The sequence below is a fragment of the Trichosurus vulpecula genome, chromosome 1 (assembly GCF_011100635.1).
Source record: "Trichosurus vulpecula isolate mTriVul1 chromosome 1, mTriVul1.pri, whole genome shotgun sequence".
In the NCBI taxonomy this organism is placed as follows: domain Eukaryota; kingdom Metazoa; phylum Chordata; class Mammalia; order Diprotodontia; family Phalangeridae; genus Trichosurus; species Trichosurus vulpecula.
Genome location: NC_050573.1, coordinates 111,667,702 through 111,681,639, shown reverse-complemented (window position 1 = coordinate 111,681,639; position 13,938 = coordinate 111,667,702).

Sequence of the window (13,938 nt, the reverse complement as noted above, 5' to 3'; positions counted from 1 at the left end):
GACAGGTGCTCCATCCACTGTACCACCTAGTTGCCCAAAACCTCGGGCATACTCTCCCAAAATACATGTATCATCAATGAGGAATTAAGGATCACACATAGAATCACACATGATGTGGACACACATAAGATACATTCATGAGCCTCTGCACCCATGGAAGGGTGACTTAGGCCTCTAATTCTTCAGTCCCACCCATGCCTTCTTGTGATATCACTGTACTCTTCTCAAAAAGCCTACTTCCAAATATGTATGGCATCTCTAATGGGTAGAGGATATATCCTTCACTAGTCTTCAAAACTTTAGTTGTGGCTATTGGGCCCCATAGTTTCCATAGAGCATTCCTTTGGGTGTTATGGGGGTAGACACATGGACTGATGGATATTGCTCCTTGCTTCAGCTCCAGCTTCTAGTTTTCGTCTCTTAAAGGATAGCTGATAGCCATCTTGGCTCCAGCTTGCTAGGGGATAGTAGTTAGAAAAACTCTCCATCGGTAAGGTCAGGCTTATCACCCTTTTTTAAAATTTTTAAAAAATTTTTTTGATATATATTGTTTATTTTATTTTTAGTTTACAACAGTTCCACCAGTTTTTGAGTTCCAAATTTTCTCCTCCCCCTCCCCCCATCCTTCCCTCCAAGATGGCACTTCACCTGATATAGGTTCTACATATACCTTCACATTAAACTTATTTTCCCAATAATCAAGTTGTAAAGAAGAATTATAACCAATGAAATGAATCATGAGAAAGATAAAATGAAACCAAAATTAAATTAAATTAAATTTTTAAAAAAGAGGGAGCAAATAGTATGCTTCAATCTGCATTCAGACTCCATAATTCTTTCTCTGGTTGTGGATAGTCTTTTCCATCATGAATCTTTTGGAGCTGTCTTAGTACCTTGCATTGTTGAGAAGAGCCAAGTCTATCAAAGTTAGTCATCACAGAAGCAATGTGTCTGTGGTTGTGTACAATATTCTCCTGGTTCTGCTCCCTTCACTCATCATCAGATCAGATAAGTTTCTCCAAGTTCTCATGAAGTGCATCTGCTCCTCATTTCTTATAGCACAATAGTATTCCATTACATTCATTTACCACAACTTATTCAGCCATTCCCCAATTGATGGGCATCCCCTTGATTTCCAATTCTTTGCCACCACAAAAAGAGCTGCTATAAGTATTTTTGTACATATGGGTCCTTTTCCCCTTTGTATGATTTCTTTGGGATACAGACCTAGAAGTGGTATTGCTGGGTCAAAGGGTATGCACATTTTTATAGCCCTTTGGGAATAGTTCCAAATTGCTCTCCAGAATGGTTAGATCAGTTCCCAACTCCATCAACAATGCAATAGTGTTCCAATTTTCCTACATCTCCGGCACTTACCATTTTCCTGTTTTGACATGTTAGCCAATCTTACAGGAGAGACGTGCTACCTAAGAGTTGTTTTGATTTGCATTTCTCTAATCAATAGAGATTTAGAGCATTTTTTTCATATGACTATAGAGATCTTTAATTTCTTCCTCTGAAAATTGCCTGTTCATATCCTTTGACCATTTCTCATTTGGGGAATGACTTGCATTCTCATAAATTTGACTCAGTTCCCTGTATATTTTAGAGATGAGGCCTTTGTCAGAGACACTAGTTACAAAAATTCTTTCCCAATTTTCTGCTTCCCTCCTAATCTTAGTTCCATTGGCTTTGTTTGTACAAAAGCTTTTAATTTAATGTAATCAAAATTATCCACTTTGCATTTCATAATGCTCTCTATCTCTTTCTTAGTCATGAACTCTTCCCTTTTTCCATAAGTCTGACAGGTAAACTATTCCCTTCTCTCCCAAATTGCTTGTAGTATCAGCCTTTATATCTAAATCGTGAACCTGTTTTGACTTTATTTTGGTATATGGAGTAAGATATTGGTCTATGCCCAATTTCTGCCATACTATTTTCCAGTTTTCCCAGCATTTTTTGTGAAATAGTGAATTCTTATCCCAGAAGCCGGACTCTTTGGGTTTATAAAAGAGTAGATTACTATATTCACTAACTACTGCGTCTTGAGTACCTAAACTATTCCACTGATGTACCACTCTATTTCTTAGCCAGTACCAAGTAGTTTTGATGATTGCTACTTTATAATACAGTTTAATATCTGGTATGGCTAGGCCTCCTTCCCTAGCATTTCTTTTCATCAATTCCCTTGATATTCTGGATCTTTTGTTCTTCCAGATGAATTTTGTTATTATTTTATCTAGTTCTGTAAAATAATTATCTGGTAGTTTGATTGGTATGGCACGAAATAAGTAAATTAATTTAGGTAAAATTGTCATTTTTATTATATTAGCTTGGCCTAGCCATGAGCAACTGATGTTTTTCCATTTATTTAGATCTGACTTTATTTGTATGAGAAGTGTTTTGAAATTGTGTTCATGTAGTCCCTGGCTTTGTCTTGGCAGGTAGACTCCCAAATATTTTGTAGTGTCTACAGTAACTTTAAATGGAATTTCTCTTTCTATCTCTTGCTGTTGGGCTTTGTTGGTAATATATAGGAATGCCAAGGATTTATGTGGGTTTATTTTATATCCTGCAACTTTGCTAAAGTTGTTTATTATTTCAAGTAGTTTTTTATTTGATTCTCTAAGTATATCATCATATCATCTGCAAAGAGTGATAACCTAGTTTCTTCTTTGCCTATTCTAATTCCTTCAATTTCTTTTTCTTCTCTTATTGCTAAAGCTAACATTTCTAGTACCAAATTGAATGATAGGGGTGATAATGGACATCCTTGTTTCACCCCCAATCTTATTGGGATTGCATCTAGCTTATCCCCATTACATATAACCCTTGCTGATGGTTTTAAGTAGATGCTTCTTATCATTTTAAGGAAGATTCTGTTTATTTATTCCTATGCTTTCTAGTGTTTTTAGTAGGAATGGGTGTTGTATTTTATCAAAAGCTTTTTCTGCATCTATTGAGATAATCATGTTGTTTCTGCTAGTTTTGTTGTTGATTTGACCAATGTGATAGTTTTCCTAATATTGAACCAGCCTTGCATTCCTGGAATGAATCCTACCTGGTCATAGTGTATTATTCTCGTAATAAGTTGCTGCAATCTTTTTGCTAATATTTTATTTAAAATTTTTGCATCTATATTCATTAGGGAAATTGGTCTCTAATTTTCTTTCTCTGTTTTGGCCCTTCCTGGTTTAGGAATTAGTACCATATTTGTGTCATTAAAAGACACTCCTTCTTCACCTATTTTCCCAAATAGTCTATAAAGTACTGGAATTAGTTGTTCTTTGAATGTTTGATAGAATTCACATGTATATCTATCTGGCCCTGGAGATTTTTTCTTAGAGAATTCATTGATGGCTTGTTCAATTTCTTTTTCTGAGATGGGGTTATTTAAGTATTTTACTTCCTCTTTTTTTAATCTGGGCAGTTTATATTTTTGTAAATATTCATCCAGTTCCCAAAGATTATCAAATTCCTGCGCATATAATTGGGCAGAATAATTTTTAATTATTGTTTTAATTTCTTCTTCGTTGGAGGTGAATTCACCCTTTTCATTTTTTGATACTGGTAATTTGGTTTTCTTCTTTCTTTTTTTTTAATCAAATTGACCAAAGGTTTGTCAATTTTATTGGTTTTTTCATAAAACCAGCTCTTAGTTTTATTTATTAATTCAATAGTTTTCTTGATTTCAATTTTGTTAATTTCTCCTTTGGTTTTCAGTATTTCTAATTTGGTATTTAATTGAGGAGTTTCAATTCATCCTTTTTCTAGCTTTTTCAATTGCATACCCAATTCATTGATCTCCTTCTTCTTTATTTTATTCATGTAAGCATTCAAAGATATAAAACTTCCCCTAAGAGCTGCTTTTGCTGCATCCCATAAGTTTTGGTATGTAGTCTCATTATTGTCATCCTTTTGAATTAAGTTACTGATTGTTTCTATGATTTGTTATGTGACCCACTCATTCTTTAGGATTAGATTATTTAGTTTCCAATTAGTTTTTAGTCTATCTTTCCATGGCCCTTTGTTACAAATAATTTTTATTAAATCATGATCTGAAAAGGATGCATTGACTATTTATGCCTTTCTGCACTGGACTGTGAGTTTTTTATGCCCTAGTACATGGTCAATTTTTGTGTATGTGCCATGTATCACTGAGAAAAAGTATATTCCTTTCTATCCCCATTCAATTTTCTCCAGAGGTCTATCATATCTACCTTTTCTAAAATTCTATTCACCTCCTTAAATTCTTTGTTGTTTATTTTGAGGTTAGATTTATCAAGTTCAGAGAGGAGGAGGTTGAAGTCTCCCACTAGTATAGTTTTGCTGTCTATTTCTTCCTGTAACTCCATTACCTTCTCCTCTAAGAATTTGGATGCTGTACCACTTGTTGCATCGATGGTAAGTAATGATATTACTTAATTGTCTATGGTGCCTCTTAGTAGGATACAGTTTCCTTCCTTATATCTTTTAATTAGATCTATCTTTGCTTTTTCTTTGTCTGAGGTTAGGATTGCTACCCCTGCTTTTTTTTTACTTCAACTGAAGCATAATATATTCTACTCCACCCTTTTACCTTTACCCTGTTTCAAATGTGTTTCTTGCAAACAGCATATTGTAGGATTATGGTTTTTAATCCATTCTGCTATCTGCCTTTGTTTTGTGGGAGAATTCATCCCATTCACATTCACAGTTATGATTACTAGCTGTGTCTTTTTTTCCATCCTATTTCCCTCCCTCTTTATGTTTTTATTTTTCCTTTCTCCCTTCCCCTCCTCAAAAAAGTTTTGCTTTTGACCACTGCCTCCCTCCATGTTCCCTCCCTTTCAGTCCCATCTTATCCTTTTCCCTTTACTACTTCTTCCCTCCCTTCTAACCCCCTCCCCTTTTCTTTCCCCCATTCCCTCTTACTGCCTGTAGGACAAGTTTGATTTCTATATTTATCGGAGTATGTTATTCCCTCCTCAAACCAAATCCAATGAGAGTAAAGCTCAAATACTGCTCTTCTTCCTCCCTTCTTTCCCTCTACTTATATGTTTTTATGCCTCTTCATGTGATGTAATTTACCCTTTTCTACCTCCTCCTTTCCTCATCCCCCAGACCAATCCCTTTGTACCCCTTAATTATGTTTTTTAATCATCACATCCATTAATTTATACTCACATCCACTGTCTATGTATATCCCTTTTGATTGTTGTAATAACTATACCATTCTCAAGATTAATATATATATATAATATATATATATATTATATATATATAAAACAATATAATCCTGTGTAAGGATGTAAACATTTTGTAATTATTGAATAAGAAGTTTTTTCCCCTCCCTGTCTACCTTTTTGTGTCTCTCTTGAGTTATGTATTTGAAGATCAAATTTTCTATTGAGCTCTAGTCTTTTTATCAGGAAGGTCTGGAATTCTCTTATTTCATGGAATGCCCATCTCCTTGACTGAAAAATTATGCTCAGTTTTGCTGGGTAATTGATCCTTGGTTGGAGTCCAAGCTCTTTTGTCTTATGGAATATCATATTTCAATCTTTCCTGTCTTTTAATGTAGAAGCCTCAAGATCCTGTGTGATCCTAACTGTAGTTCTGTGATATTTGAATTGTTTCTTTCTGGCTGCTTGCAGTATCTTCTCCTTGACCCGATAATTCTGGAATCTGGCTACAATATTCCTTGGAGTTTTCAATTTAGGATCTTTTTCAAGGGGTGACAGATGGATTCTTTTGATGACTATTTTCCCATCTGGTTCTAGGACCTTGATGGAGTTTTCTTGATGATTTCTTGGAAGATACTGTCCAGGCTCTTTTTTTCATCATGGCTTTCCAGTAGACTAATAATTCTTAGATTGTCTCTCCTGGATCTATTTTCCAGGTCAGTTGTTTTATTAATGAGATATTTTATGTTTTCTTCTATTTTTTTCATTCTTTAGATTTTATTTGACTGGTTCTTAATTCCTCATGGAGTCATTAGCTTCCACTTGCCCAATTCTAATTTTTAACAGATTGTTTTCTTCATTTAGCATCTGTCCCTCTTTTTCCATTTGACTAATTCTACTTTTCAAGGAGTCATTTTCTCCAGTCAGATTCTGAACCTCCTTAACTATTTTGCCAATTTTACTTTTTAAAGATTTGTTGTCATCAGTTAATTTTTTTTCCATTTTTTTTCTTTTATCACTTTAATTTTGTTTTTTAAAATCCTCCTTGAGCTCATCCAGGAATGCTTTTTGGGCTTGAGACCAGTTTATATTCCCTTTGGAGGTTTCAGATGTGGGTACAGTGTCAATGATGTCCTCTTCTGAATTCATATTTTGATCTTCTCTGTCACCATAATATGATTCAATGGTCTTTTTTACTTTTCTAGATTCCTTCTTCATGGTTGTTTCCTTTTTCCTGGCTTTTTAAGTGTATCTCTGCTTCTGGGGCCCAGGGGGTCTTTGTCCCAAGCTTCTTGTGCTGGGGACTGGGGGCCTGGTTACTGGCTTTGTGTGCTGTGGCCTCTGGTTTTGTCAGCTAGAGGCTATATAGTGCTGCTGCTCACCTGGTGCTGAGCTGGAATTGGCTGGTGTGCCAAGGATTGAGGCCCAATGAGGTCTTTCTGAGTTTCCCTGGGGGGGGGGGGGGTAACCATGTGGGATGTGGGGGAGTGGTGGTCTGGCTGCTGGAAGTCTCCTCTTCCCCTAGGGCTGCTCTATAGCATGAGTGGTCTCAGACATTGTCTGTGCTGGTGTCTGACAATTCCCCTGGCTGTGCAAAGGCACTCCTGGGGTCCTGGTGTTGGTGTTTGCCAGCTCCACCCCCCTGGGGCTCAGGAACTCCTGCTATTCTGCCAATGTGGGGCCTGCTGGGATGCCTCCCTTCCTATACTGGTCTTTTTCTGCCACCACAAGAGAGGCCATTTCCCCAGCCTCATGAGCTATAACATTACTGAACTTTCACTTCGGGATCCTCTATTCCAGGGTTTCTCCTAGGGCAGTATTCTCTGGGTTTATTCAAAGGAGGGATGAGAGCCATTTTACCTGGTCATCATGGCTCCCAGAAGTTCAGGCTTATCACCCTTTAATCATAGCCACCATATTCAGTTTTCAAAAGCCAAGCAGAATATCACCAAGCTAAAATTAAGTACTTAATATTCCATCTCTCTTCCTGGGTTGGAGATGACAATCTTTTGTCCCATAGAACTATTCCATTGAAAGTTGGAAATTCCCAAGATTTTCTCTGACTTAGTCTGTAAAATAACTTGAGACAGAACAAAAGGTTAGCTTAGTGGGGCAAGGTCATTGTTCTTTATGTACCTAGTCTATATTCCTGACTTTACTATGAATATCTCTCAGTAGTAAAAGCTCATTACTTTAATGTTACATTTTAGCAAGTGAAAAATTGCTTCTGTCTGCACTCCAAGGAATTCAATTACCATCTCCATGCAGATTACTCCCAAAACTATATATCAAGCCCTAACATCTTTCTTGAATTCCAGACAAACAGTATCAATAGCTTGCTGGATATATTTATCAGGATGTCTCATCAGGATCTCAAAAACATGTCAAAAATGGAACTCAACATCTCTAAAACCTGCCCCTCCTCCAAATTTCTCCCTTTCTATTAAGGGCATCACCATCTTCTTAATCACCCAAGTTCAAAACCTTGTACTTATTTTACCCTTTCTCCTCCTTCATCCAGATTACCCACTTACTTGTCAAATCTTTTATATATTTTTCTTTTACTCCACTAACATAGCTACCACCGTCAATTCAGTCCTAAAATGTTGCAATAACATCCTAATTGCTTTCCTGGCTCCTCATCTTTACCCTTTTCAATCTATCTTTTGCACAGTTGCCAAGATAAAAAGCACCAATCTGACTGTATCATTCTGTGTTCGAAATCTTTCAATGACTCCCTATTTCTCTAGGATGAAATACAAACTCTTCAGCAAGAAATGTAAGGCCCTTCACAGGCCCCAGTCTTTCTCTCCAGCCTTATTTTATATTTCTCCTCCCCTCACATATTCTACATTTAAGTCAAATTGAACTACTAGGTGTTATCTGAATTTGACAAGTCCTGGCATCCACACAAAGAGCTTTCCCTGATAGTGATGAGTTCCCTCCACATTTCCACCTCTTAGAATCTTCAGTTTTCTTCAAGGCTCAGTTCAAATGCCATCTCCCTATGAAGCTTTCTTTGCTTCCCTGAGTTGTTAGCACTCTCTTCCTCTTCAAATTTCCTTCTGTTTACTTATTGTGGTACATGTTATGTGTTCATCCTTGTAAAGAAATATAAATTTCTTGAGGGCAAGCACCTAGTACATTACCTTAAACATAAAAGATGCATAATAAATATCTATTGAATTAAAATGAAGGTCAGGCTCCATTCAAATATGCTCTTCTTAAAATGTGTGGTCCAAACTGATACAATATATATATAATCTATATCTGATTTTTACCACCTCAGGGAGGGGAGAAGAGAGGAAGGTAGGAATAGAATTCGAAACTCAAAACTTTTTAAAAAAAAAAATGTTTAAAAAAAACAAACACAGTATTTCAGATACATTCTGACCATGACAAAATAAAGTTGTGTGCTGGAAACCATGCTTCTCTTCATGAAGCCTACTGGGACAGAAATTTTGGTTGCCATCACATATTTTCAATCCGTAGTTCACAGTGAGCTTTCAGTTCACTAAAACCACAGATATTTTTCAAGGAACTGTATCTAGCTGCACCTTCTCCATCCTATATTTAGGGACTTGACTTTTTTTTTTTTGACCTACATTTGGGGCAATTCAGTGGCACAGCAAATAGGATGCTAGGCCTGGAGTCAGAAAGACTCATTTTCCTGAGTTCAAATCTAGCTTCAGACACTTACTAGCTGTGTGACCCTGAGCAAGTCACTTAATCTTGTTTCCTCAGTTCCTCATCTGTAAAATGAGCTGTGGAAGGAAATGGCAACACCAGCATCTTTGCTAAGAGAACCTCAAATGGAGTCTCTAAGTGTTGGGTGCTACTGAACAACAATAATACCAAATACTTTATACTTACTTCTGTAACCTATGGCTTAAAGACTATTTGCATAAGATTCTCCTCATTGGTGGAAATTGTTTACTCAGTGCTCTGCAATTGAATGAGGGAAGGAGTTAGCAAGAGACTGAGAGAAGAAAGATCCTGGTGTTTTACCTTTCATCTTGAAGAAATAAGACAGTTCCAGGCTCTCTTCAGGTTCCTTACAGGACAGAAAAACCTTGGAAAGAAGGTGATATGTTTGAGGAGCCAGCACCTAGATCATGTCAATTTCTTCCCAGAGTCTGTCTCTCCCATCAAGGATTTAAATAGAGTCTGAAAATGTCTATTTTCTTTTTCCAAGCTAGAAGGCTGAAGACCAGGATCTCTCTTCTCTCAGGCTCTCACCAACTCTGTCTTTCAGACAGGCATGAAGCTTTGAATAATCAGTTTTCACCAATGAGGAGAGTTTTATACAAATAGGCTTTTAGCCATGGGCTTCACCTCTATTAAATTTTCTTTAAGATAACTTAGTTGAAGCATTTGGAAATTGGTATCAAGACAACTCTTGTTCCTTTTACTAGGGGGGAAGAGTTAACGACAAGAGGGTCCCAATGTAATGGGCCAGAAATTAGAGAGGAGAGGGTGGAGGAAACTTGCCAGGATGCAGACAGATAGAAGTATTATGTGGTTTTAAATCTCTTGGAGCATAACTGATGTATATCAGCAGGTATATGTCACAAGCCAAGATCATATCTCACATGTTCACATGAGGACGGATATCGTAACAATAATAGTCAAAAGATAAAAGCGAAGGCAGCCAGCTGGCTCAGTGAGTAGAGCACCAGCCCTGGAGTCAGGAGGACCTGAGTTCAAATCCAGCCTCAGGTACTTGACCAACTTACTAGCTGTGTGACCTTGGGCAAGTCACTTAACTCCAATTGCCCTGCCTCCCCCTTCCAAAAAAAATTAAATTAAATTTTTTTTAAAAACATAAAAGTGACTTTTTGTGAAGTAGTGATGTTCCCTTCTTTAGAGGTATTCAGGTAGAGGTTAGATGACCACTTTTTAGAGATATTATAGAGGGGTTTCTAGTTGTGAAGCTAAATGACACTGAGATTTATCTGTCCCCAACTGAGACTCTATAACTATTATATTTTTATATTATATTATATTTATCATATTCTAGAATCAAATTCAGAATGTTCCTTTCTGCTTCTGGGTTATGTTTTTCCCTAGCCAGAGAACCCAGAATTCCTGAATCTCAGAGTTGAAAGGGGCTTTGAAGATAATCCACTCCAGCCCTTTCCTTTATAGGTATCTGCTCTGCAATATTCTTTTAAAAAAACAGAACAAAAAAGTCAGCCATGTGTGACAGGGCCCCCTTCACTTACTAGGCTGTAGAAGAAAGAAAAATTAAGTTGGAGTGGAAATCGAGTATTATACTAGTGACTAAGAGTCTTGGCACATTCAGCCTGGAAACGAGCAGGGACCTGTAGCTCAGCTCCAAGTGCACCGACCATATACATCTTGTTGAAATGGAAACTACAAGAGAAATTCATCTCTATTTCTGTTCCGAGACAAGGAACATTGGACAGCCCCCATCTCCTATAGGAAGGAGCTGCTAATTATGTCATTAATAATACTTAGCATTTTTGCTTAGTACTTTTCCAACACTAATTAATCCATCTATAGCCCCTGGAAGTAGATCATGAGTAGCATCAGTGCTGACTCTAAAGCTTTTAGCTGATAAGGCTCTCTCTTAAGAGTTCTTTCATCTTAGACCTTTGTGGCTGGGTCCTAGGGTAGATCAGGGAAAGCCGTAAGGTGGGGTTAGTGTTTGAGGGCAATGAAAAAGAGGGAAAGGCATTTGGAAATGGTGAGGATTGTTCCTGAATGCTATCTCTTCCCTTTTACTGGACCCAGGGAGGCTGGCCTGCTCACTCTGTGCTATACTGCCCAGAAATAATGGCTAGCATTTACATAGCACTTTAAGGTTTAGGTGTAGAGATAGGGAATTGGTCTCAACTCCAGCAACACCTGGGTTTAAGTACTGCCTTTGACAAATATGGACAGTGTGGCTTTGGGTGAGTCACTTAACCTCTCCATCCTATAGGTTCTAGAGAACAGGAAACTCTCTTAGAATAGAAATTACAGAGAAGATGCTGGCTTGAATTAGAAGGGAGAAATTACCCAGGAGATCCTTATTAATAAAACCATAGGTCCAGTCCCTATAGCCCAAGGTTCATAACTCTAACTGTTTCTAAATGCAAAGCTATGAATTAAATGGTTCAAGTATCATTATCTCTATTTTACAGATGGAGAAACTAAGGCTCAGAACATTTAAGTAAATTGTCCAAAGTCTCATTATTAGTGTCAGAATCATTACCCAAAACTAGATTATAAGATCCCAAATCAAGCATTCTTTCCACTAGCCAACATTATTTCTATAGCAGATATAATATGCTCTGGATAAGCTACCAACTTTCCAACCCCTCCCACCCATTCTCCCTCATCAGGGGACAGAAGAGTAGGAATAGTTGTAGAGAGATAATAATAGAGATTGAAATTTTACATTGCATTTTACAGTGTACAAAAAGTTTTCCTCAAGACAACCCTTCAAGACTCAGTAATGCAAGTGTGAATATGTTATTATTTTGTTTTACACATGAAAAAACTGAGGCTCAGAAAGTGGAAACAATTTTCCTGATGTCACAAAACTGGCAGAATCAGGATTCAAACCTGGTTCACTTGACTGTGACTCTTTGATCTCAGTATAGTTAAAGATCAGGGCAGTGTATTGCCCAGAGCTGCTTCCAAATAGATAACTCTCACCCTGGGCTTTGCTGATGCTACTAGTAACCCCAGCCTACCATCATGGCAAGTTCTGGATGCTAGAAGTGGATCTCATATTGATGGAGATAAAACAATTCTGCTTTCATATGCATGCTCTCCCTACAAAGAGAGGCTTCTCTGTTGGTTTTCCACCAGCCTTCATAGGGCCCACAGGCATTCATTGCACAAACTATCTCCCTCATGCCTGAAATGTACTCAGTCCTCTACCTCTAGAATTCCTGACTTCTTTCAAGGTTCCTCTGATGAGCCATCTCCTAGGAGACCAAAGAAGTCTTTCCTGATCCCTGTGGTTCTTCATGTTCCTTTCACTCTTCTCAAATGATAACATATGGAATTACCTGGTTACTTATTGTATCGCTCCAGTAGAATTGAAGCTCTTTGAGGGTAGGCACTGTTTTTCACTTTGTCTTTGTATCTCCAGTCCCTAGAAGAGTGTATGAGCTTAAGAAATACTTGCTGGATTGTGTTCCATTTCTGTTTTGGTTATCACTTCACATACTGAGGCCAATGAAGGACTTTTTTTTTAACATTATTACTCACTTCCTTTGTGACTGGTATCTCAATTCCAGTTTTGTCATCATAGAATTTCCATGTTGGAAGGAACCCTAGAACATAGAATGTGCAAGCTGGAAGAAATCTTAGACCATAGAATGTTAGAGAGTCCTCAGAACATAGACTGTCAAAATTGTAATGGAACCTTAAAACATAGGATATCTAAGATGGAAGGAACTTTAAAACATAGAATGTTAGAAGTGGAAGGGTCTTCAGAGTATAAGCTGAAAAAGCTATACAAAGACCTCACAACGCAGAATGTGAAAACTAGAAGGGACCCTGCAGATTGTCCCACGTAAACCCCTTATTACAGAAAAGGAAAGTGTTTCTCTCTCCAAATCAAAGGGTCTCTCCTTCTCAGATGATTTTCTATCTTCCTTGCTCAGCTCTGATCCCTGACAAGAGTCTCAGGAAAAGATTATGAAACTGTAAAGTGGATAAAGCTGTCTTTTCTGCACTCCCCATCCTTATATTCTTTCAACACAATTTACCACCTAACCTACCCATCCACAAATGCCATCTTGTTGCCCAGTTCTGTTGAAATGGAGAATAACAGAACAAAAAATTCTGATATTGTAACTCACACTGAAAGAGTAATCAAATATTAGAGCCTAGGAGACCAAAGAAGTCTTTCCTGATCCCTGTAGTTCTTCATGTTCCTTTCATTCTCCTCAAATGATAACATATCAATCAGTCAATCAATTAAAATAATGTATCAAGTGCCTACTTTGTGTCAAGCACTGTGCTAGGAGAGGGAGATAAAAGCACAAAAATGAAATAGTTCTTGCCTTCAAGGAGGTCATATTCTATCATGGGAGAAAATATGACAAGGTAATTTCCTTTCACCAGTTTGAAAGGAGGATTATGGAAAAATGTTCTAATAGCTTTGGAGATATCTAGCCTTATCCCTACATTCCATAGATATCATAAAGAGCTTTAAGATTACAAAATGCCTTCCTCACAACAACCTTATGAGGAAGGGCATACATGTATTATTATTCTTAATTTATAGATGAAGAAATTGAGATGCAGGGAGTTACTGGAATTAACCCTACTCTGGTTATGAAATGAGAAACATGAGGCAGCTCCTGTCTCCTATGAGATCATAGTTTTAGAGCCTGAAGTGATTTTAAAGACCACTGAGACCTAATGCCTTATTTTATAGATGAGGAAACTGAGTCTAAGAGGATAAGTGATTTGTTCATGGTCACACACTAGTAAGTGTCTGAGGGAGCATTTGCATTTAAGTCTTCCTGACTCCAAGTCTGGAGCTCTATCCATCCAGATGCTGGGAATTATGCAATGAATATTACTTAGCATTTACCCAGTTCTTTTGCAACACTAATTAATAGAGCTGGCAGAAGGAAATCAACTCTACTGTGTTCTACTTGGTGGGACTATCTCTCCAGGATTCCACCAACTCACCTGCTGTGTGGTTAACAGAGATAGAGATTAGAACTCAAATCTCCAGGCTCTTACCTAGTCATTACCCTTTTTATTACACTCTCATTATATTGGTCCCAGTTGTATTTAT